This window comes from Lepidochelys olivacea (assembly GCF_965140295.1).
Source record: "Lepidochelys olivacea isolate rLepOli2 genome assembly, chromosome: 3".
In the NCBI taxonomy this organism is placed as follows: domain Eukaryota; kingdom Metazoa; phylum Chordata; order Testudines; family Cheloniidae; genus Lepidochelys; species Lepidochelys olivacea.
Window position 1 is genome coordinate 184,553,858 of NC_140413.1, and position 22,553 is coordinate 184,576,410.

General features: G+C 44.2%; 1 pseudogene across 1 annotated transcript; it reads left to right on the top strand.

The window, feature by feature from the left end:
- Window positions 1-2,159: 2,159 nt before the first annotated feature.
- Window positions 2,160-3,212, top strand: LOC311518892 (lutropin-choriogonadotropic hormone receptor-like; annotated as a pseudogene). The gene has a single exon. The product of its transcript is annotated as a lutropin-choriogonadotropic hormone receptor-like (transcript).
- The last annotated feature ends 19,341 nt before the right edge of the window (window positions 3,213-22,553 follow it).

A 22,553-nucleotide genomic window follows, 5' to 3' on the forward strand; every position in this document is an offset into this window, starting at 1 on the left:
CCTTCTTCCCTTTTTTAAAGATGGAAACTACATTAGCCTTTTTCCAGTTGTCCGGGACCTCCCCCGATCGCCATGAGTTTTCAAATATAATGGCCAATGGCTCTGCAATCACATCTGCCAACTCCTTTTGCACTCTCGGGTGCAGCGCATCTGGCCCCAGGGACTTGTGCACGTCCAGCTTTTCTAAATAGTCCCGAACCATTTATTTCTCCACAGAGGGCTGGTCACCCATGCTGTGCTGCCCAGTGCAGTAGTCTAGGAGCTGACCTTGTTTGTGAAGACAGAGGCAAAAAAAGCATTGAGTGCATTAGCTTTTTCCACATCCTCTGTCACTAGGTTGCCTCCCTCATTCAGTAAATGGCCCACACTTTCCTTGACTTTCTTCTTGTTGCTAACATACCTGAAGAAACCCTTCTTATTACTCTTAACATCTCTTGCTAGCTGCAATTCCAGGTGTGATTTGGCCTTCCTGATTTCACTCCTGCATGCCCGAGCAATATTTTTATTGCCTCCCTGGTCATTTGCCCAATCTTTCACTTCTTGTAAGCTTTTTTTTTGTGTTTAAGATCAGCAAGGATTTCACTATTAAGCCAAGCCGGTCGCCTGCCATATTTACTATTCTTTCTACACATTAGGATGGTTTGTTCCTCTAACCTCAGTAAGGATTCTTTAAAATACAGCCAGTTCTCCTGGAAAAGATGGAGAAGGAAAAGGTTGAGAATCTTTAGGTAGAAAAAGGGACACCTATTAATTTTTTTTGCCAATTTTAATATCCTAATGAATAACTGAAAAATTAAGATTTCTTGATCTGACATTTTTATTGATCTTTCTAACCTACAGAATGTTAAGGCCTTATCAAACATGCATTTAGTGCAATGGGAACTTTTCCAGTGATTTCAATGAGTATTGGATCAGGCCCTTACTCACTTAGGGATCTGTAGTAATGTTCTAGACTTGTCTGGCCATTCACATTTTTTCTTCTTAATTTCCTTCCACATTGTCTCTTTGGGGGTCAGCCAAAAGAAGAGGTCAATTTTACAAAGGCATTTTATGAGCATTCTTTACAATTGGCACATTTTTAACAATTTTATTTCTAAAATGTTCAGACAAATTGTGGATGATTTGTTGCCTATATAGTGGGTGACATGAAGACCTTAGAAGGAGGTACAGCATCTAAAGATTAGCATGAATTTACATATATTTAGACTGTAAAGATACTAATGGTTCACGGTTTACAATTCCTCATTTTCCCGACAATTGCTGGTGATAATGTGATCATTTTGCACTGCCTCCTATTTTCATTACTTTCTTTGTCACATAAATAAGGTGTCAGAGTATTAATACATTGTGAATGGTATTCTGTAAATTATCGTTCCCTAAGGGAGTCAAAGTCTGCTTTTCTGAAGTCCAGGGTCCATATTCTGCCGCTCTCCTTTTTTCCTTGTGTCAGGATCCTGAACTCGACCATCTCATGGTCACTGCCTCCCAGGTTCCCATCTACTTTTGCTTCCCCTGCTAATTCTTCCTGGTTTGTGAGCAGCAAGTCAAGAAGAGCTCTGCCCCTTGTCAATTCCTCCAGCACTTGCACCAGGAAATTGTCCCCTACACTTTCCAAAAACTTCCTGGATTTTGCACCGCTGTATTGCTGTATTGCTCTCCCAGCAGATATCAGGGTGATTGAAGTCTCCCATGAGAACCAGGACCTGCGATCTAGTAACTTCCGTTAGTTGCCGGAGGAAAGCCTTGTCCACCTCATCACCCTGGTCTGGTGATGGTGGTCTATAGCAGACTTCCACCACGACATCACTCTGGTTCCTCACACTTGTAAACTTAATCCAGACACTCTCAGGTTTTTCTGCAGTTTCATACCGGAGCTCTGAGCAGTCAAACTGCTCTCTTACATACAATGCAACTCCCCCACCTTTTCTGCCCTGTCTGTCCTTCCTGAACAGTTTATATCCATCCATGACAGTACTCCAGTCACGTGAGTTATCCCACCAAGTCTCTGTTATTCCAATCACAGCATAATTCCTTAACTGCAGGACTTCCAGTTCTCCCTGCTTGTTTCCCAGGCTTCTTGCAGTTGTGTATAGGCACTTGAGATAACTCGCTGATCATCCCTCTTTCTCAGTATGAGGCAGGAGCCCTCCCTCTGAATCATGGGATCCAGCTTTCTCAGAATCTTCATTTGATTTATTAATATCCTAGCAATTGCTGGCAATTTCATTGTATTCCTTTTTCTACTAACTAGCCATTACAAACTCACTGTTCCGCTCTTCCTTATGTGCAACCTCTCCTTTGCCGATTTTTGCATGGGACTTTATTTGCTGCTTATTGCTTCTGTTGATGCCCAAACCAGGAGTCAGTCCTACAACCAGGCAATAGACTGGCAAACAGGCTGTGGTTGCAGTATTGCTGGCGTTTTCAGTGTTTGCAAGTGAACTTTCAGTTTATACATTAACTGTGATCACTCTAGAAAGGTAGCATGCCATCACGTATGCAATGCAATGCAATCCAGCTTGCAGGCTGGATATTTTCAATTATAATAGCAGCTTTGCCTCTTTTAGGAGTCAGCAGTTACATGAAGGTCAGTATTTGTTTACTCGAGGATATTGAAATGTCTCTTTCCCAAGCCTACATATTGATTGTCTTAGTGTTAAATGTTGTTGCCTTTATCGTCATTTGTGCTTGTTATATTAAAATTTATATAGCAGTTCAAAATCCAGAACTGGTGGCTACAAACAAAGATACCAAGATTGCAAAGAGAATGGCAATATTGATCTTCACAGATTTTACCTGCATGGCACCTATCTCATTTTTTGCCATGTCATCTGCTTTTAACATACCTCTCATATCACTCTCATCACAGTGATAAACTCCCAAGATTTTGCTTGTTTTGTTTTATCCGGTCAACTCCTACACAACCCCATTCCTGTATGCAATTTTCACAAAAGCTTTTCGAAGGAATTTCTTTCTACTGCTGAGCAAGCTTGGCTGCGGTAGGAGTCAAGCAGAGCTTTGCAGAGTGAACTGTTTCTCTGCTTATATACCCATCCAACTGTAAAAATGACAGCTCATCCACTGGCCAAACTAAAACCTCACAAGCACTGCTTCATTTGGCAATTTTATATGACCAATATCCACCTGTATGTGACGAGACATTTTGTAAAAAAATGTTAAACTGTAGCTTCAGTAAACATAGCACCTTATGATAAACTATACCTATACCACCAAACTTAGGAATTTAGGTGTTCATTTATGTTATTTTATTTACAAATAATAAGTCTATACTGTAATTCTTATTCAACACAATTGTTCTGAGATTCAGAATTGTGTTTTCATTATATACAGTAATAATGATAGAAACAAAAAGTAGTTATTGGATTAAATTCTTCTTCTTTATGGGTCCTGGGGGCAGAGTTGCAGTTTTACCATAATTTAGTGCACTTCCAAGGTGCTCTTCAAGTTAATGTGCAATTCTTCTCAGAGCTATGATTGTAAAAACAGCACCTTCCTCCTCACATCTGCTCCCCAGGGATATTTAAAGTCCTATCTACTGACTTTGCTGACAAAAATTTTTGAATTCTGTTAGCTGTATTGGTACTGCAGGGCTAAAAGAAAGGGATCTGAATTTTATGGCTTTTTGAGCTTCATCACCAAAAAGTTCAAATTATAGAGCCAGTTACACCTATTTAAACCAGTTGAAAGCAACAAGGTTGTACAGATATCACTGAGGACAAAATTTAACCTGAAGAAACTTTTTACTAGCGATGACATAGAATGAGGGCAGCACCCAGCTGGACTTTCAATCACAGGTTAAGTTTGCAGGGCTGGGAGTTACTTTAAAAAAAGGTTATTTTAGAAAAAAAAAACATACACTGAGTATATTTGATCTGGATATCATTTGAGACACAATAGTTGTAAAATCCCACAGTGCCATTTAGACAGGTATTTTCAGAATAGAAATGTGTATTTTATGTGTGTGGCGGGGGGGGGGGGGAGAATGAGAGAATTCCATTTAAGCTGTGGACGCTCCTGGCAGCAGAGTGGCCATTACCTACCCAGTTTGGAGTCAGATAACTTATGATCTTGAACTGCTGCTTTAACTACAGACATAACTTTGTGGATCATTTTCATCAAGCCACTTCCAGATGTCTGCACTGACTATGGCATTTGGAATCCACTGGAAGCTCCCTCTCAGACACTCACTATCCTGTTCTATTTCCAACTTACTAAGAAGAGTAGTGTCTTTTCAGTAATTATATTTTACAATAGTACTCTGCTTGCCATTTGCTAAGAAGATGCATTCCTAAATTAGGCAAAGCTTGAGTATTCTTTTGTCCCTCTAGGGACACACCCAGCTATTGTAACATGCAGACAGGCTTTCTGACCAGCCTCTGCATGGGAAGGCTATACAGCTAGGGCACTTACCAGCTTCTCAGGCACACACTCCCCTCTGGAGAGTAAACCCAAAATTATACTAGCTGGTGCTGCCAAGGGAAATGTACAGCTTAAGTTTATTAAATTCGCCCACTCCCTCAATGTGGAGGAAGATCTGCAGCAGCTTTCTGCTCCAAAGTTATGATTTCCACACAATGGTTTGTGATAAAGCAAAAACCAAATTTATTAACTAGAAAATATAGATTTTAAGTGATTATAAGGGCTAGCAAACAGATTAAAGCAGGTTACCTAGCAAATAAACAAAAATGCAATCTAAGCTTAATATACTAAAGAGATTGGATATGAGTAGCAAATTCTTATCCTAAATGATGATTTAAACCAGTTACTTATAGCTTAAAAAACCCAGGTATTCCTTAGAAATCCCTCTAGCCTGGGTCAGATAAATGCAAGTAGTTCAAGATCTAAACCTATCAATCTATAAAGCACAGCAGAAAATATGTATAGTGGATCACTTACATTGCTTTTTTATTTGGAAATGCAACTGATACTTTCTATTCTTGCATCAGTCTTAGTATATGACACTCAAAACTTCTAAGACATACTGGCCAGATCCACACCTGATGTAATTTGTAGCTCTCTTGAAGTCAGTGGAGCTATAATGATTTACACCATTTGAAAAACTAATCCCATTGACTCCATAACAACAATTGCAATGACAGACAAACAGTTCTTTTTGGCAATCAATACACATAATAGGGTTGACAGAAGACAGAAAAGGTATTTTATTTAAATAACATATTAAATCTATTCTGTTTTTCCTCCTCAGTTAATACCTTGACTATCATACCTTTGGCATTATAAGAAACCTAAAGCCCTGATTCTAATATACATCTCTCAGTTCTAGTGGATGGCACTGCTTATTATTTTTGCTTTGGGTTAATGACAGTACAACTTTTGAACTGAATTTTGGTTTAAGATTGCTATTTGCAATTAATACTTTTATAGTTGTCTGACCCTATCATAACTTGGGCTTTAGGCCATATTTCTGCTCAAAGGTTTGCATAAACAAGCATAACTGCACTCATAAGCACATTGAGGATGAAAGCAATAGCATAAAGTGAGAGAAAGTTGAAAGACCATTGTTACCAACCAGTCAGAATTGTTAGCAGGTGTATTTCTCTGTGTACAGAGCATAAAGCTCCTGAGTTTGGTACTGAGAGGAACTGGAAGACTCTAGACAGACTGAAGCTATTAAAGGAACTGAAGAAACTCAGAACCAGAACAATCTTGGCTGTGTTGAGTAATGATTGGTGCCTGGGAATCAAGAGCCAATTATTTTTTTCAATTCAAAATGGAAGTGCTGTGCTTGTGCATGCTTTAGCCAGGGGAGTTTATTAAATCAGCAAAAGACCTGGTACATGCCAAAACCTGTCTTGATCTGGCACTCTGTAACTAACTGATTATTTATACTTATAAGCTCTTTTCCTGTTCAAGTGCAGTGTAAAGTGCAACATTACTTGAGGACACTTACACTTATTGCCTGCTGGATACTTGTCACTACCAGAGAATTCTAAATGTAGGAGAACTCAGTTAGAAATGGATAATGGCTGGTTTCAGCATCAAAAATTGTAATCTAAATAGTTGTGTACAAGTATTAGAACTGTGTGAATCATTCATTTTGTACCTACTCAGGGGTGGAAGGTTTGTAGAAATTTTGGTGGTGCCCAGAACCCACCCCCTCCCCAAACTCCTCTCGCACAAGGCCCCATCTGCGTAAGGCTCTGGGAGGGATTTTGGGTGTGGGGGAGGAGGTCTGGGGTGCAGGCCCTGGGCTGGGGCAGGGGATTGGGATGCAGGACGGATGAGAGGTTGGGCTCTGGGAGAGAGTGTGGGTGGGGGAAGAGGTCTGAGGTGCAGGCTCTGGGATGGAGTTTGGGTGTAGGCTCTGAGCTTGGGCAAGGGGTGGGGATGCAGGAAGGGGTGAGGGGTGCAGGCTCTGGGAGGGAGTTTGGGGGCTGAAAGGGGCGTTGCAGGCTCTGGGAGGGGGTGGGGGGCACGGCACTTACCTGGGGCTCCTAGGCAGGGTGGGTTGGGAGTCTCCATGTGCTGCTACCCCAGACACTGCCCCCACAGCATACTATTGGCCACAGGGGCGCTTGGGGAGGGACACAGACCCACCCCGTCCAGGGGCAGCAGGGAGGGGCCAGCAACAACATGGAGCAAGCAGGCAGGAAGCCACTCAGCTCTGCTGCGCTGCCGGTGGTGAGAGTGGGCCCCAGGCTGTTTTAAATGGCCTGGGGGATGCGGGGGATGTGGGGTGGAAGGCAGGGCCGAGGGAGAGACCTGGCCTCAGACATTGCTGGAACTGGGTCCCGGGCCAGGAATATGTGGTGCCGAGGCATCACGGGCTCATGGAACTCGCCACCCATGTACCTACTGTAATATGGGTCAAATATGATTGCTGGTTAAAAAAAAATGTACAGGAGTTCTGCAGTACATGAAATGAGAGTGTAAATAAAACAGGAGCTCTTTAAAAGAATCAAGATTAATGCTAAAATTCTCATCTAAGCTACACTTGTTATTCCATCTCCCTACTTCTTGCTAAACTTTCCTTTTGTATGCTGTAAAGATTTAGACACTCACCGACTGAAGTAACTTCAATACTATTAAAAAATAGATATTAAAAGTATCTACAGTGGAGATAGAACAGAAGCAAGCATGTGTGCTGGGATGAATGCATTATGGATAGAACTGCTACTATAGATCTCTCCCCATCACATCTATACATGAAATATGATGCTTGCAAAACTGTGCAGATAAGAGATCAAAAATATTAAGACAGCAAACTGCTCAGATATCAAACACATACTAGTCTGGCTATTCCAGCCTGTGATGTGAATGGTAATTTTTTTATTCTACATACATTTTGATAAGGAACAATTCTCTCTATACAAACACCCTGAGTTAAGACAATGCTGATTGAAAATGTTAATTGTAATTATCTTATTCAAATACCTGAGTTTTTTCTACTTGTCTACAAGAATGTTAGTGACAAAACACTATGCAGGTTCTTGGCCTGTATGAGGGGAGAAAACCTATTTAGAAGTAAATCTTACCCACAGCAGAATCAATGAAGGAATTTGAGGAGCCCATGCACAAAGTCCACATCTCCTCCGTGCTACACACAGGTCTTCAGGGACACCAAGGGCACTGCTGTAATGTGGTTTTTGTAGGGGTAGCCTGGTGATTTGGACCTACATAGAGCCACTAGCAATTTTTTCAGATATGGTGGGGGATTCAGACAGCAAGAGCAGAAGTTCCTTGAAGCTTTGATGCAATTGTGCCATTTTGTGGCCTGGTCGCTGTTGGGAGAATTCTATTTCCTCAGTAATAGAGATGGGTTTCTGAGACCTAGTTTTAAAATGCATTCCATAGGAAAATTATGGCGAAAGGTCTGGCAATGTGGAAGTTATCCCCTAACTGATCCTGATTGGGTGGCTTAATTGTGATTAAGTGGCCCCAGCTATGAAAAGGTCAGGGAGGACTACATAAAGAGAGATGAGGCTCAGCCATGGGGAGGAGACCTGACGGTGTTCTGTTAAGCTTTTTTTCATTATGAGACCCAGATTTTCACCATACTAACACCTGACCTGTCACAATATCTGGAGTGGCTCACAGCCATGAGTGCCTACCTAAGGGCAGACTGTCAAACACAGGGCAGACACACCAAACTGGTGGTATGTTCTATAATTAGATTTCACCAAGCCAGTAAGAAATGTGAACTCCTGGATCACTGTAACAGTCTTAGATGGAGTCTACAGACAGTCGTCTTAGCCCCTCTAGCCTACCTTGCCACCCAGACAAACTGGACTTAGTGATAAATGGTCAAACACAACAAAAATCACACCACATTCAGGTTGCTTCCAGTCCTAAGAGACCAGTCACTTACCCTACATCAGCTGGTACCCTAGATCATACATCAAAGCCAACACTTGTAGCCAATCCTGTAATAAAATTATCTAAAGCTTTATTAACTAGTTTCAGAGTAGCAGCCGTGTTAGTCTGTATTCGCAAAAAGAAAAGGAGTACTTGTGGCACCTTAGAGATTAACAAATTTATTTGAGCATAAGCTTTCGTGAGCTACAGCCCACTTCATCGGATGCATTCAGTGGACGCACTGAATGCATCCGATGAAGTGAGCTGTAGCTCACGAAAGCTTATGCTCAAATAAATGTTAGTCTCTATGGTGCCACAAGTACTCCTTTTCTTTTTATTAACTAGGGGAATGGAGTAAGTTATTTACAGAGTTGTAGTGATCTGTCAGTTCAAACTAACTGTCAGGGCAGACCCAGGGGTAATCCCTGAAGATTTCTGGCTTCAGTTTGGTGTCTCTACCCGTGTCAGAGTTCAAACAGCCAAAAAGATGAAAAATCTTCACATCAACTATTTTAAGGCTGTCAAGCGATTTAAAAAATTAATCATGATTAATCTCATGATTAATTGCACTGTTAAAGAATAATACAATACCATTTATTTAAATATTTTTGAATGTTTTCTCCATTTTCAAATATATTGATTACAACACAGTATACAAAGTATACAGTGCTCACTTTCCATTTGATTACAAATATTTGCACTGTAAAAAGAAATACTATTTTTCAGTTCACCTAATACAAGTATTATAATGGAATCTCTTTATCATGAAAGTTGAATTTACAAATGTAGAATTATGTACCAAAAAATAACTGCACTCAAAAACAAAACAATGTAAAACTTTAGAGCCTACAAGTCCATACAGTCCTACTTCTTGTTCAACCAATTGCTCAGACAAGTTTGTTTACATTTGCAGGAGATAATGCTCCCCGCTTCTTGTTTACAATGTCACCTGAAAGTGAGAACAGGCATTTGCATATTTATATGCCAGATGCACTAAAGATTCATATGTCCCTTCATGCTTCAACCACCATTCCAGGGGATATGTGTCCATGCTGATGAATGGTTCTGCTAGATAACGATCCAAAGCAGTGCAAACTGATTCATGTTCATTTTCATCATCTGAAGTCAGATGCTACCAGCACAAAGCTGATTTTCTTTTTTGTGGTTCGGGTTCTGTAGTTTCTGCATCAGAGTGTTGCTTGTTTAAGACTTCTGCGAGCATGCTCCACACCTCATCTCCCTCAGATTTTGGAAGGCATTTCCGATTCTTAAACCTTGGGTCAAGTTTTGGAGCTATCTTTAGAAATCTCACATTGTAACCTTCTTTGCATTTTGTCAAATCTGCAGTGAAAGTGTTCTTAAAATGAACAACATGTGCTGGGTCGTTATCTGGGACTGCTGTAACATGAATGTAGATAAAACAGAGCAGGAGACATACAATTCTCCTCCAAGAAGTTCAGTCACAAATTTAATTAATACATTATTTTTTTAACAAGCATCATCAACGTGGAAGCATGTCCTCTGGAATGGTGGCAGAAGCATGAAGGGGCATATGAATGTTTAGCATATCTGGCATGTAAATACCTTGCAATGCCGGCTACAAAATTTCCAGGTGAACGCCTGTTCTCACTTTCAGGTGACACTGTAAATAAGAAACAGACAGAATTATCTCCCATAAATGTAAACAAACTTATTTGTCTTAGCAATAAGCTGAACAAGAAGTAGGACTGAATGGAATTATAGGCTCTAAAGTTTTACATTTTTTGTTTTTGAGTGCAGTTATGTAACAAAAAAATTTGTAAATTGCACTTTCACAATAAAGAGATTGCACTACAGTACTTGTATGAGGTGAATTGAAAAATAGTATTTCTTTTGTTTACCATTTCTACTGTGCAAATATTTGAAATAAAATATATTTTTATTTAAAAAATATATAAACATATAAAATATATATATATTAATTTTGCATTGGGGGACGGTGTTGGTGAGTATCTGAGTGTCTGTTGCGGGGATAGTCTGTCAGTTTGACCATGTGCTTCATTGTTTGAAAAGTGTGAATTGGGACTGCTTTATTCCAGGTGGACCTTGAGTGGGCCTGATTGTTATAAAAAGACAGCCAGTTGTGAACAGTGGAGAGGTGAACAGAGGGAGTTTGACTGGGAGTTCACCTTGGGAGAGCCCACTTAGGCTTTCATCTTACAGGTTTCTCTGAGTAGTTACTGCAACAGCTGAGGAAGCTCTTAGAAGGAGGGTAATATGGATAGTGAGCTATCGGCTGTTGTGACCTGCACAGGATGTGCCATGTTTGTCTTTCTTCCACAGGACAGGAGTAACTTTGTCTGTACAAAGTGCAAGCTGGTCTCCATATTGGAAGAGAAGGTTCAAGTATCAACCCTCTGTTGCATAAGAGAAAATGAAGATTTACTGAACAGACATCAGGATATACTTCTGCGGGCACAACACCTGAAGAATCAGAGCAGGCTGCGCAGTGGGGACAGAAAGACAGTGAAGAAAATTGGCAGCATCCAGAAGAAGAAAGAGGCGCATCCATGTACCAGCAATGCAGATACAGTTGATCAACTGTTTTCATGTTCTATCCACAGGTACTAAGGCGGAGAGTGGACTAGATGATACATCTGAGAGAAGGGAGCAGAAGGAGACTCCACCAGTTGGGAGGCATGAGATGCACTGTTCTAGGAATGGGGGTTCCACGACCACCGCTCCCAAGAAAAGGATGCGGATGGTGGTGGTTGGGGACTTCCTCCTCAGGGGGACTGAGTCATCGATCTGCTATCCTGACCGGGAAAACTGAGAAGTGTGCTGCTTGCCAGGAGCTAGGATTCATGATGTGACAGAGAGACTGCCCAGACTCATCAAGCCCTCCGATCACTACCCCTCCCTGCTTCTCCACGTGGGCACCAATGATACTGCCAAGAATGACCTTGAGTGGATCACTGAAGACTACGTGGCTCTGGGAAGAAGGATAAAGGAGTTTGAGGCGCAAGTGGTATTCTCGTCCATCCTCCCTGTGGAAGTAAAAGGCCCAGGTAGAGACCGTCAAATCGTGAAAGTCAACGAATAGCTACACAGGTGGTGTCAGAGAAAAGGCTTTGGATTCTTTGACCATGGGATGGTGTTCCAAGAAGAAGGATAGCTCGGCAGAGATGGGCTCCACCTAATGAAGAGAGGGAAGAGCATCTTCGGAAGCAGGCTGGCTAACCTAGTGAGGAGGGCTTTAAACTAGGTTCACTGGGGGAAGGAGACCAAAGCCCTGAAGTAAGTGGGGAAGTGGGATGGAAGCACGAGCAGGAGAGCGCAAGAGGGGAGGACTCCTGCCTCATACTGAGAAAGAGGGACGATCAGCAACTTATCTTAAGTGCTGGTACACAAATGCAAGAAGCCTGGAAAACAAACAGGGAGAACTGGAAGTTCTGGCACAGTCAAGGAATTATGCTGTGTTTGGAATAACAGAGACTTGGTGGGATAACTCACCTGAGTGGAGTACTGTCATGGATGGATATAAACTGTTCAGGAAGGGGAGGGATAGGATACAGAAGGACCTAGACAAATTGGAGGATTGGGCCAAAAGAAATCTGATGAGGTTCAATAAGGATAAGTGCAGGGTCCTGCACTTAGGATGGAAGAATCCAATGCACCGCTACAGACTAGGGACCGAATGGCTAGGCAGTTGTTCTGCGGAAAAGGACCTAGGGGTGACAGTGGATGAGAAGCTGGATATGAGCCAGCAGTTGCCAAGAAGGCCAATGGCATTTTGGGATGTATAAGTAGGGGCATAGCGAGCAGATCGAGGGACGTGATCGTTCCCCTCTATTCGACATTGGTGAGGCTTCATCTGGAGTACTGTGTCCAGTTTTGGGCCCCACACTACAAGAAGGATGTGGATAAATTGGAGAGAGTCCAGCGAAGGGCAACAAAAATGATTAGGGGTCTAGAACACATGACTTATGAGGAGAGGCTGAGGGAGCTGGGATTGTTTAGCCTGCAGAAGAGAAGAATGAGGGGGGATTTGATAGCTGCTTTCAACTACCTGAAAGGGGGTTCCAAAGAGGATGGCTCTAGACTGTTCTCAATGGTAGCAGATGACAGAACGAGGAGTAATGGTCTCAAGTTGCAGTGGGGGAGGTTTAGATTGGATATTAGGAAAAACTTTTTCACTAAGAGGGTGGTGAAACACTGGAATGCGTTACCTAGGGAGGTGGTAGAATCTCCTTCCTTAGAGGTTTTTAAGGTCAGGCTTGACAAAGCCCTGGCTGGGATGATTTAACTGGGAATTGGTCCTGCTTCGAGCAGGGGGTTGGACTAGATGACCTTCAGGGGTCCCTTCCAACCCTGATATTCTATGATTCTATGACAGGTAGGGCAGAAAAGGTGGGGGAGTTGCATTGTATGTAAGAGAGCAGTATGACTGCTCAGAGCTCTGGTATGAAACTGCAGAAAAACCTGAGAGTGTCTGGATTAAGTTTAGAAGTGTGAGCAACCAGGGTCATGTTGTGGTGGAAATCTGCTATAGACCACCAGACCAGCGGGATGAGGTGGATGAGGTTTTCTTCCGGCAACTAACAGAGGTTACTAGATCGCAGGCCCTGATTCTCATGGGGCACTTCAATCACCCTGATATCTGCTTGGAGAGTAATACAGCACTGCACAAATAATCCAGGGAGTTTTTGGAAAGTGTAGCGGACAATTTCCTGGTGCAAGTGCTGGAGGAACCAACTTGGGGTAGAGCTCTTCTTGAACTGCTGCTCACAAATGGGGAAGAATTAGTAGGGGAAGCAAAAGTGGATGGGAACCGGGGACGCAGTGACCACGAGATGGTTGAGTTCAGCATCCTAACACAAGGAAGAAAGGAAAGCAGCAAATAGGGTCCCTGGACTTCAGAAAAGCAGACTTTGACTCCCTTAGGGAACTGATGGGCAGGATCCCCTGGAAGAATAACATGAGGGGGAAAGGAGTCCAGGAGAGCTGACTGTATTTTAAAGAATCCTTATTCAGGTTGCAGGAACAAACCATCCCGATGTGGAGAAAGAAAAGCAAATATGGCAGGCGACTAGCTTGGCTTAACAGTGAAATCCTTGCTGATCTTAAACACAAAAGAGAAGCTTACAAGAAGGGAAGATTGTACAAATGACCAGGGAGGAGTATAAAAATATTGCTCAGGCATGCAGGAGTGAAATCAGGAAGGCCAAATCATACCTGGAGGTGCAGCTAGCAAGAGATGTTAAGAGTAACAAGAAGGGTTTCCATAGGTATGTTAGCAACAAGAAGAAGGTCAAGGAAAGTGTGGGCCCCTTACTGAATGGAGGAAGCAACCTCGTGACAGCGAATATGAAAAAAGGTAATGTACTCAGTGCTTTTTTTGCCTCTGTCTTCACGAACAAGGTCAGCTCCCAGACTGCTGCACTGGGCAGCACAGCATGGGGAGGAGGTGACCATCCCTCTATAGAGAAAGAAGTGGTTCAAGACAATTTAGAAAAGCTGGATGAGCACAAGTCCATGGGGCCGGATACACTGCATCTGAGGGTGCTTAAGGAGTTGGCGGATGTGATTGCAGAGCCATTGGCCATTATCTTTGAAAACTCATGGCGATCGGGGGAGGTCCCGGATGACTGGAAAAAGGCTAATGCAATGCCCATCTTTAAAAAGGGGAAGGAGGATCTGGGGAAATACAGACCAGTCAGCCTCACCTAAGTCCCTGGAAAAATCATGGAGCAGGTCATCAAGGAATCAATTTTGAAGCACTTAGAGGAGAGGAAAGTGATCAGGAACAGTTAACATGGATTCACCAAGGGCAAGTCATGCCTGACTAATCTAATTGCCTTCTATGAAGAGATAACTGGCTCTGCAGATGAGGGGAAAACAGTGGACTTGTTATTCCTTGACTTTAGCAAAGCTTTTGATACGGTCTCCCACAGTATTCTTGCCGGCAAGTTAAAGAAGTATGGGCTGGATGAATGGACTATAAGGTGGATAGAAAGCTGGCTAAATTGTCGGGCTCAACAGGTAGTGATCAATGGCTCCATGTCTAGTTGGGAGCCAGTATCAAGCGGAGTGCCCCAAGGGTCAGTCCTGGGGCCGGTTTTGTTCAATAACTTCATTAATGATCTGGAGGATGGCGTAGATTGCACCCTCTGCAAGTTTGCAGATGGCACTAAACTGGGAGGAGTCGTAGATACACTGGAGGGTAGGGATAGGATCCAGAGGGACCTAGAAAAATTGGAGGACTGGGCCAAAAGAAATCTGATGAGATTCAACAAGGACAAGTGCAGAGTCCTGCACTTAGGACAGAAGAATCCCATGCACTGCTACAGACTAGGGACTGAGTGGCTAGGCAGCAGTTCTGCAGAAAAGGACCCAGGGGTTACAGTGGACCAGAAGCTGGATATGAGTCAACAGTGTGCCCTTGTTGTCAAGAAGGCTAATGGCATTTTGGGCTGTATAAGTAGGAGCATTGCCAGCTGATCGAGGGATTTGATTGTTCCCCTCTATTCAGCATTGATGAGGCCTAATCTGAAATACTGTGTCCAGCTTTGGGCCCCATACTACAAGATGGATGTGGAAAAATTGGAAAGAGTCCAGTGGAGGGCAACAAAAATGATTAGGGGGCTGGAGTACATGACTTATTAGGAGAGTCTGAGGGAACTGGGATTATTTAGTCTGCAAAAGAGAAGAATGGGGAGGGGGGTTGATAGCTGCTTTCAACTACCTGAAAGGGGATTCCAAAGAGGATGGATCTAGACTGTTTTCAGTGGTAGCAAATGACAGAACGAGGAGTAATGGTCTCAAGTTGCAGTGGGGGAGGTTTAGGTTGGATATTAAGAAAAACTTTTTCACTAGGAGGGTGGTGAAGCACTGGAATGAGTTACCTAGGGAAGTGGTGGAATCTCCTTTCTTTGAGGTTTTTTCAGATCAGGCTTAACAAAGCCTTGGCTGGGATGATTTAGTTGGAGATTGGTCTTGCTTTGAGCAGGGGGTTGGACTAGATGACCTCCTGAGGTCTCTTCCAACCCTGATATTCTATGTATCTATGATAATATAAAGTGATCACTGTACACTTTGTATTGTGTGTTGTAATTTAAAACAAAATATTTGCAAATGTAGAAAAACATCCAAAAATATTTAATAAATTTCAATTCGTATTCTATTGTTTAACACTGCGATTAAAATGGTGATTAATCGTGATTAATTTTTTCAGTTAATTGTGTGAGTTAACTGCAATTAATCGATAATCCTGCTATTTTTATTTCCCTCTTTCAGCATTCAAAGCAATGGGATGAGGCCTTCGGCACATACTCCTCCATGGATGCGATAGCACCATTAACTAATCCTTTGTACATTAACTCTTCGCTTAACACTGTAGTTATGTTCCTGAAAAATGTGACTTTAAGCAAAATGATGTTAAGCAAATCCAATTTCCCCATAAGAATTAATGGAAATAGGGGGCGTTAGGTTCAAGGGAATTTTTTTTCTCCAGACAAAAGACTAATTATATATACACACACACACACAAAATAAGTTTTAAACAAACAATTTAATACTGTACAGCAATGATGACTGTGAAGCTTGGTTGAGGTGGTGAAGTCAGAGGGTGGAAGAGGGTGGAATATTTCCAAGGGAATGCCTTACCGCTAAATGATGAACTAGCACTCAGCTGAACCCTCAAGGGTTAACATATTGTTGTTAAGGTAGCCTCACACTCTACAAGGCAGCACAAATGGAGGGAGTGGAGACAGCATGGCAGACAGAGACAGAGACACATGGTCTGTGTGTGTATGTGAGAGAGATGTGCATTGCCCCTTTAAGCATGCTGACCCCACTCTAAGTACATTGCCTTTTTAAGTAGATCAGCAAGTTGAGACAGCAGCTGCTGCCAGCAAGCTCCCTCAATCCTGAGCTCTGTCATGTGTCCCCCATGCTCTATGGAGATGGGGTAAATGGGGGAAGGAACAGGGGGGAGGGGAACACCTTGACATTAGCACCCCCTTCCCCACCCCCCTGCACAGCAAGCAGGAGGCTCCTGGGAGAAGCTCCAAGGCAGAGGGCAGGAGCAGCACATGGCAGTTGGGGGAGGGACAGCTGAACTGTCGGCAATTGATAGCTTTCTGGGCGGTTGCCACTGCACAGGGAACTTAGGGGAGTGGGGAACTGATATGGGGGCTGCTGGTCCACCCTGATTCCAAGCCCTCACCAGCTAGCTCTAACGGTCTGCTCTTTCTGCAAGCAGTGGACAAAGCAGGTGGCTGCTAAACAACGTTATAAGGGAGCATTGCGCAACTTTAAACGAGCGTGTTCTCTAATTGATCAGCAACGTAACAACAGTAACCGGGACGACTTTAAGTGAGGAGTTACTGTATTGTAATGTTCTTTGATGGCCCGTCTGGTTTGGATAGTCCTTCTGGATAGGCAGTGTGGGAGGGCAATTCCTGTGCCTGAGTTTACATGTTCAGAGCAAACATTTTCAAAGTTATAAAGCAAAACTTACGTATTTTCTTATAGCATGCAATGCAGACATTACAAGTGGGATTAATACATGCAGCAATTTACAAGTATTTCAAAGTCTAAATATTAAATACATTCTCATAAGACTAATACCTGTTTTTAGCTAAACTAACATACAGGTGAACTGATCTGGTCTTGAACTATGAATTTGTTAGTTCTTAGCTTATGCCTGCAGATTGGGCAAGAGCTGGCATCTGGCTTGCTAGCATCTCACTGACCCCCCCTTATTCCCACCCTCTCAGGCTAGAATGTGGCAAATTAGGACTAGATGGGGCTCTTTATAGGACTGACAGATCATGGCAAATATGAAGTTTTAATGAGAAGCAGATTTATGAAGCTGAGAAGAAATAGCTGAAAAACATTTAACTGGGTGGAGAGGTAAATTTAAAAAAAATCATATTTGAGCTTACAGTAATGCGCAAAACATCATCTTAAAGGCTGTCGCACACCTATCCCATTAAAATTACTGGAGCCTGAAAACAGTGGCTTATAATGCAAATGCTTTCTCAACCATACTTTTGCTTTCCCAATTCTATTGCTTATTATTTCTGAACTCAGAGTTTTATCAATTTGGTGCTAACCTTTCTCTGTGTGTATGGATGTAAGCACATTAGAGAACAGGGTAATGTGCTCATCTTTCCATTACATATGCTCATCTATGCCATTACAATTCCCCTTTTGAAATGTCGGCAGAACAAGGTCAGAACTACTCAGACACATTCAGATGGATGTATTGAACTTGACAAGACTATATGTTCATGCATATAAGTTGGAGGATTCATACAGTAAGAGATTTAACCCACCCCTGCATAGCTTCCCTGAATGTGTATTTTAAAAAAATTATTTGGGAATTGTGACAAAGTTCCTCCTCTGCTTTGGTGGGTCCTACACTTTCTGATGGATTTGCTCACCTCAGAGGTTCATGGCAGCCCTCAGTTTGGCCATTTTTGCTCATGGCTTAAACCAGCCATTCACTTAACTAACCTCATCACTGGCCAACCTGGCAGAGAAGGAGGAGAACAATCCCCACAGTCTCTGTTGTCCTGCCTAGTGTATTGGGGACAGACCAGATCCCTTCTCCAAATTAGACCTTCCCCTCTGATGTGACTCTCAGTCCAGGTCAATGCCTTCCGTGTCAAATGGGGAGTTGGCGGGATGAGGGGAACCTGGGCCCGCTCTCTAATCTGGGTTCCAGCCCAAGGCCCTGTGGATAGCAGCTGTCTGCAATGTCTCCTGAACCAGCTGTGTGACAGCTACAACTCCCTGGGCTACTTACCCATGGTCTCTGCCAGCAACTTCTTTACCATCACCACAGGACCTTCCTCCTGATGCTTGATAATGCTTGTACTCCACAGTCCTCCAGAAGCACACCCTCTTGCTCCCAGCTCCTTGAGCACACCAGACCAACTGAAGGGAGGTCTTTTTTTAACCAGATGCCCTGATTAGCCTGCCTGCCTCAATTGATTCTAGTAGATTCCTAATTGGCTCCAGGTGTCCTAATTAGCTTGCCTGCTTTAATTGGATCTAGTAAGTTCCTGATTGTTCTGGAACTGCCTTACCCAGGGAAAAGGGACCTGCTTAATCTGGGGCTCCTGTCTCTACCTTCGATCACTCTCCTGTAACGGGGATGGATGGCAGGTGAGCTCCCTCCCACCCGCGCTTCAGGCCATCCGGTGGACCACGGGTCCACTGCTCTATCTCAGTGTTTACCTTTCTGCCACGCATCCGTCTCTGCCAGAGAACTGGCACAGTTTAGAGGGCAGGGTGACTGAGCGGCTCCGGAACTGGACAGGACTACTCTGGTGCCTTTCCCTTCAAGGAAGAGCACTAGTTCTTAATCAACTAGTCCTGTCCATGCTCTGGCACTGGCTCAACACCCTGGTCCCGGCCCCGGGTTTCCTGGCCAACCTCTGGACAGCGATTCTGGAGTTCTTTTGGCCAAGAGTGCACTGGGTCTCTGTAGGGGTCCTCCACCTGCCCCTCGAAGTGGGAGGGAAGGCCCTGAAGTGCCTACGCACTCAGGTCCATGTCTTTTACCTCCAGGCCCTGCAGAGGTTCCTTTATGGTGCAGGTAGCCCAACATCGAGAGTACTAGCACACGCCTTCCTGTGCCACTTCCGAGGGCTCCGATACCACTGGCAGCTCCTTTATCTCCATCTGAGAGGTCTTCTGCAAGACCTCTCTGGGCTGCCAGTCTTCTACCAGGACCTCCTCTGGACCTGGAAACAGTTCTCCATGACCAGGTCCATGGTAGCCACTGTGGTGGAAGATCTCCTCACGGAGCCTCTGCTACACAACCCCCAGCTCCGTGTGCAGGTGGTGGAGTCCAGCTCGGTGCACCAGAGGTTGGTCCTGGCAGAAGTCACCAGAGTCAGAGACCTCCTGGACTACGACCGGGGAGACGGGCTGGATCCCCTGATACTCACTCAGCGCATGGGGCTTTCCAGACCTCATACTCCCTGGCACGTACTTCAGGAGGTGAGGGCCGCTTTACCGCCTGCTGCTTGGGTCTACCTCGACCGGGTCCTGCAAAAGGGCACACCCCGCCCACCCTCCACCCCAGGCCCTCCAGACCTTTTCATCGGGCCCCTGCCCCATGGACCCAACAGGCCCCCCCGCCCCTTCACTGTGAGCCAGCTACATGACTTGCAGCCAGTTCATTTTCAGACCATGCCAAGGAAATATCTATACATGCTTGTGCTCCACACCCTTCACTTTCTCACCTTCGCATCTCGCCCTGACACAAAGTGGCGGGACCTCTTGCCACCTTTAGAGGGTGAGGAACCCTGGTGGGCCAGCCTATACTCTAACCTGGTCCCAAGGCCCGCCGGGGATATCAGTTGGTGGCTCCTTCACGGGGCCGTGAGCACAGGCATGTATTTGGCACGGTTTACCCCCGTCCCAGACACCTGCCCCTTCTGCGGCGTGAGGGAGACCCTGGTGCATGTTTACTTGGAGTGCGCCAGGTTGCAGCCCCTATTCCAGCTCCTCACAAATATTTTGTTACGTTTCTTGCTACACTTTTCCCCTCACCTCCTTTTCTATGCACTCTCTGTGGCCCCACAAATCCACGGGACCTCCTGGTCAACCTCCTCCTGGCCCTGGCTAAAATGGCCATCTATAAAACCAGGGAGAGGAGGTTGGCTGATGGAGACTCCTGTGACTGTGGGGCCTATTTCCAATCCTCCGTCTGTTCATGCATCCGGGCAGAGTTCCTCTGGCTCCGTTGACGCCATCGAGGAGCAGTGGGCGCTGTCCAGGGTTCTCTGCTTGGTGTCCCCATCAGGTTCCCTTTGTTTGACCCTGTCAAAGTTCCTTCCCCACTCTGAACTCTAGGGTACAGATGTGGGGACCTGCATGAAAGACCCCCTAAGCTTATTCTTACCAGCTTAGGTTAAAAACTTCCCCAAGGTACAAGCTTTGCCTTGTCCTTGAAACCTATGCTGCCACCACCAAGCGTGTTAAACAAAGAACAGGGAAAGAGCCCACTTGGAGACATCTTCCCCCCAAAATATCCCCCCAAGCCCTAAACCCCCTTTCCTGGGGAAGGCTTGATAAAAATCCTCACCAATTTGTACAGGTGAACACAGACCCAATTCGTTGGATCTTAAGAACAATGAAAGATCGACCAGGTTCTTAAAAGAAGAATTTTAATTAAAGAAAAGGTAAGAGAATCTCCTCTGTCAAATCAGGATGGTAGATATCTTTCAGGGTAATCAGATTCAAAACACAGAGAATCCCTCTAGGCAAAACCTTAAGTTACAAAACGACACAAAAACAGGAATATATATTCCATTCAGCACAGCCTATTTTACCAGCCATTAAACAAAAGGAAATCTAACACATTTCTTGCTAGATTACTTACTAGCATCTCACTGACCCCCCTTATTTCCACCCTCTCAGGCTTTCGTACTTACTAACTTTTTACAGGAGTTCTGAGCTGCATTCCTGAACGGTTCCTGGCAAAAGCATCACACAGACAGACAAGACCCTTTGTCGTCTGTCCCCACCCCCCACACTTCCAGCTTTGAAAGTATATTGTCTTCTCATTGGTCATTTTGGTCAGGTGCCAGCGAGGTTATCTTAGCTTCTTAACTCTTTACAGGTGAAAGGGTTTTGCCTCTGGCCAGGAGGGATTTTATAGCACTGTATACAGAAAGGTGGTAACCCTTCCCTTTATATTTATGACATGCCCCCCAAATCAGATAGGTTGAAACACTGGCTGTGATTTCTTCCTGGAGCTCTAGGAGAAACCAGAGTTAATGAGACACATGCACCTCTAAATATACTACCAAGTGTATAAAGACTAACAATATTTTCCACATCTCAAGGATGATTTTAACCAGTTAATTCTGGGAAACTTTCACGAGAGAGTGCATCAGCCACTTTGTTAGAAGCTCCTGAGATGTGTTGTGTTGTATGTCGAAATCAAAATCTTGGAGAGCTAAACTCCACCAAAGAAGTTTTTTGTTATTTCCTGTGGTGGTATGAAGCCACTGTAGCGCAGCCTGGTCGGTTTGCAGATGGAAATGCCATCCCCAAACATATGGGCATAGCTTTTCCAGAGCATACACAATGGCGTAACATTCCTTTTCACTGATTGACCAGTAGCTTTGCCTCTCAGACAGCTTCTTGCTGAGAAACACGACAGGATGGAATTCTCGATTTGGTCCTTCCTGCATTAAGACCGCTCCCACATCACGCTCGGACGCATCTGTGGTTATTAGGAACGGTTTGTCAAAGTCTGGGGCCGTTAGCACAGGGTCAGACAGGAGTGTCGCTTTAAGCTGGTTAAAGGCCTTCTGATGCTCTTCAGTCCACTGAACTGCATTTGGCTGTTTCTTTTTGGTTAGGTCTGTCAGTGGCGCAGTGATCTTGCTGTATTGCAGTAAAATTGCCTGTAATAATCGGCCAAGCCTAAGAAGAATTAGACCTGTTTCTTTGACTTTGGGACAGGCCACTTTTGGATAGCATCCACTTTTTGGATAGTAGGGGGTTGATAGTTCCTTGACCCACCTGGTGTCCAAGGTAAGTCACTCCGTTTAGGCCTATTTGACACTTCTAGCCTTAACAGTTAGTCCTGCCTCCCTTATGCGCTCGAAGACTTTTTCTAGATGTTCCAGGTGTTCTACCCAGGAATCCGAAAATATGGCCACATCATCGAGGTAGGCGACAGCTTATTCTCCTAATCCCTCTAGGAGACCATCTACAAGTCTTTGAAAGGTGGTGGGTGCATTCCGCAGCCCGAAAGGGAGCACATTAAATTCATACAGCCTGACATGTGTGGTGAAGGCTGACCTTTCCTTGGCGGATTCATTTAGCAGTACCTGCTAGTACCCCTTGGTTAAGTCCAAGGTAGAGATGAATTGGGCCCGTCCCAGTTTCTCTGATAGTTCATCTGTGCGTGGCATTGGATAGTTGTCGGGGCGAGTTACAGCATTTAGCTTACGGTAGTCCACGCAAAAATGTATCTCCCCATCTGGTTTGGGAACTAGAACCACTGGAGATGCCCATGCACTGCTACAGGGGTGGATTACACCCATCTGTAGCATATCCTGGATCTCCCGTTCTATAGCAGTTTTAGCTTGAGGAGACACTCGGTAAGGTTCGGCTTTAATTGGGTGAGCAGTACCTGTGTCAATGGAGTGGTATGCCCATTCAGTCAGTCCTGGGGTGGCTGAGAATGTTGGCGCATAGCT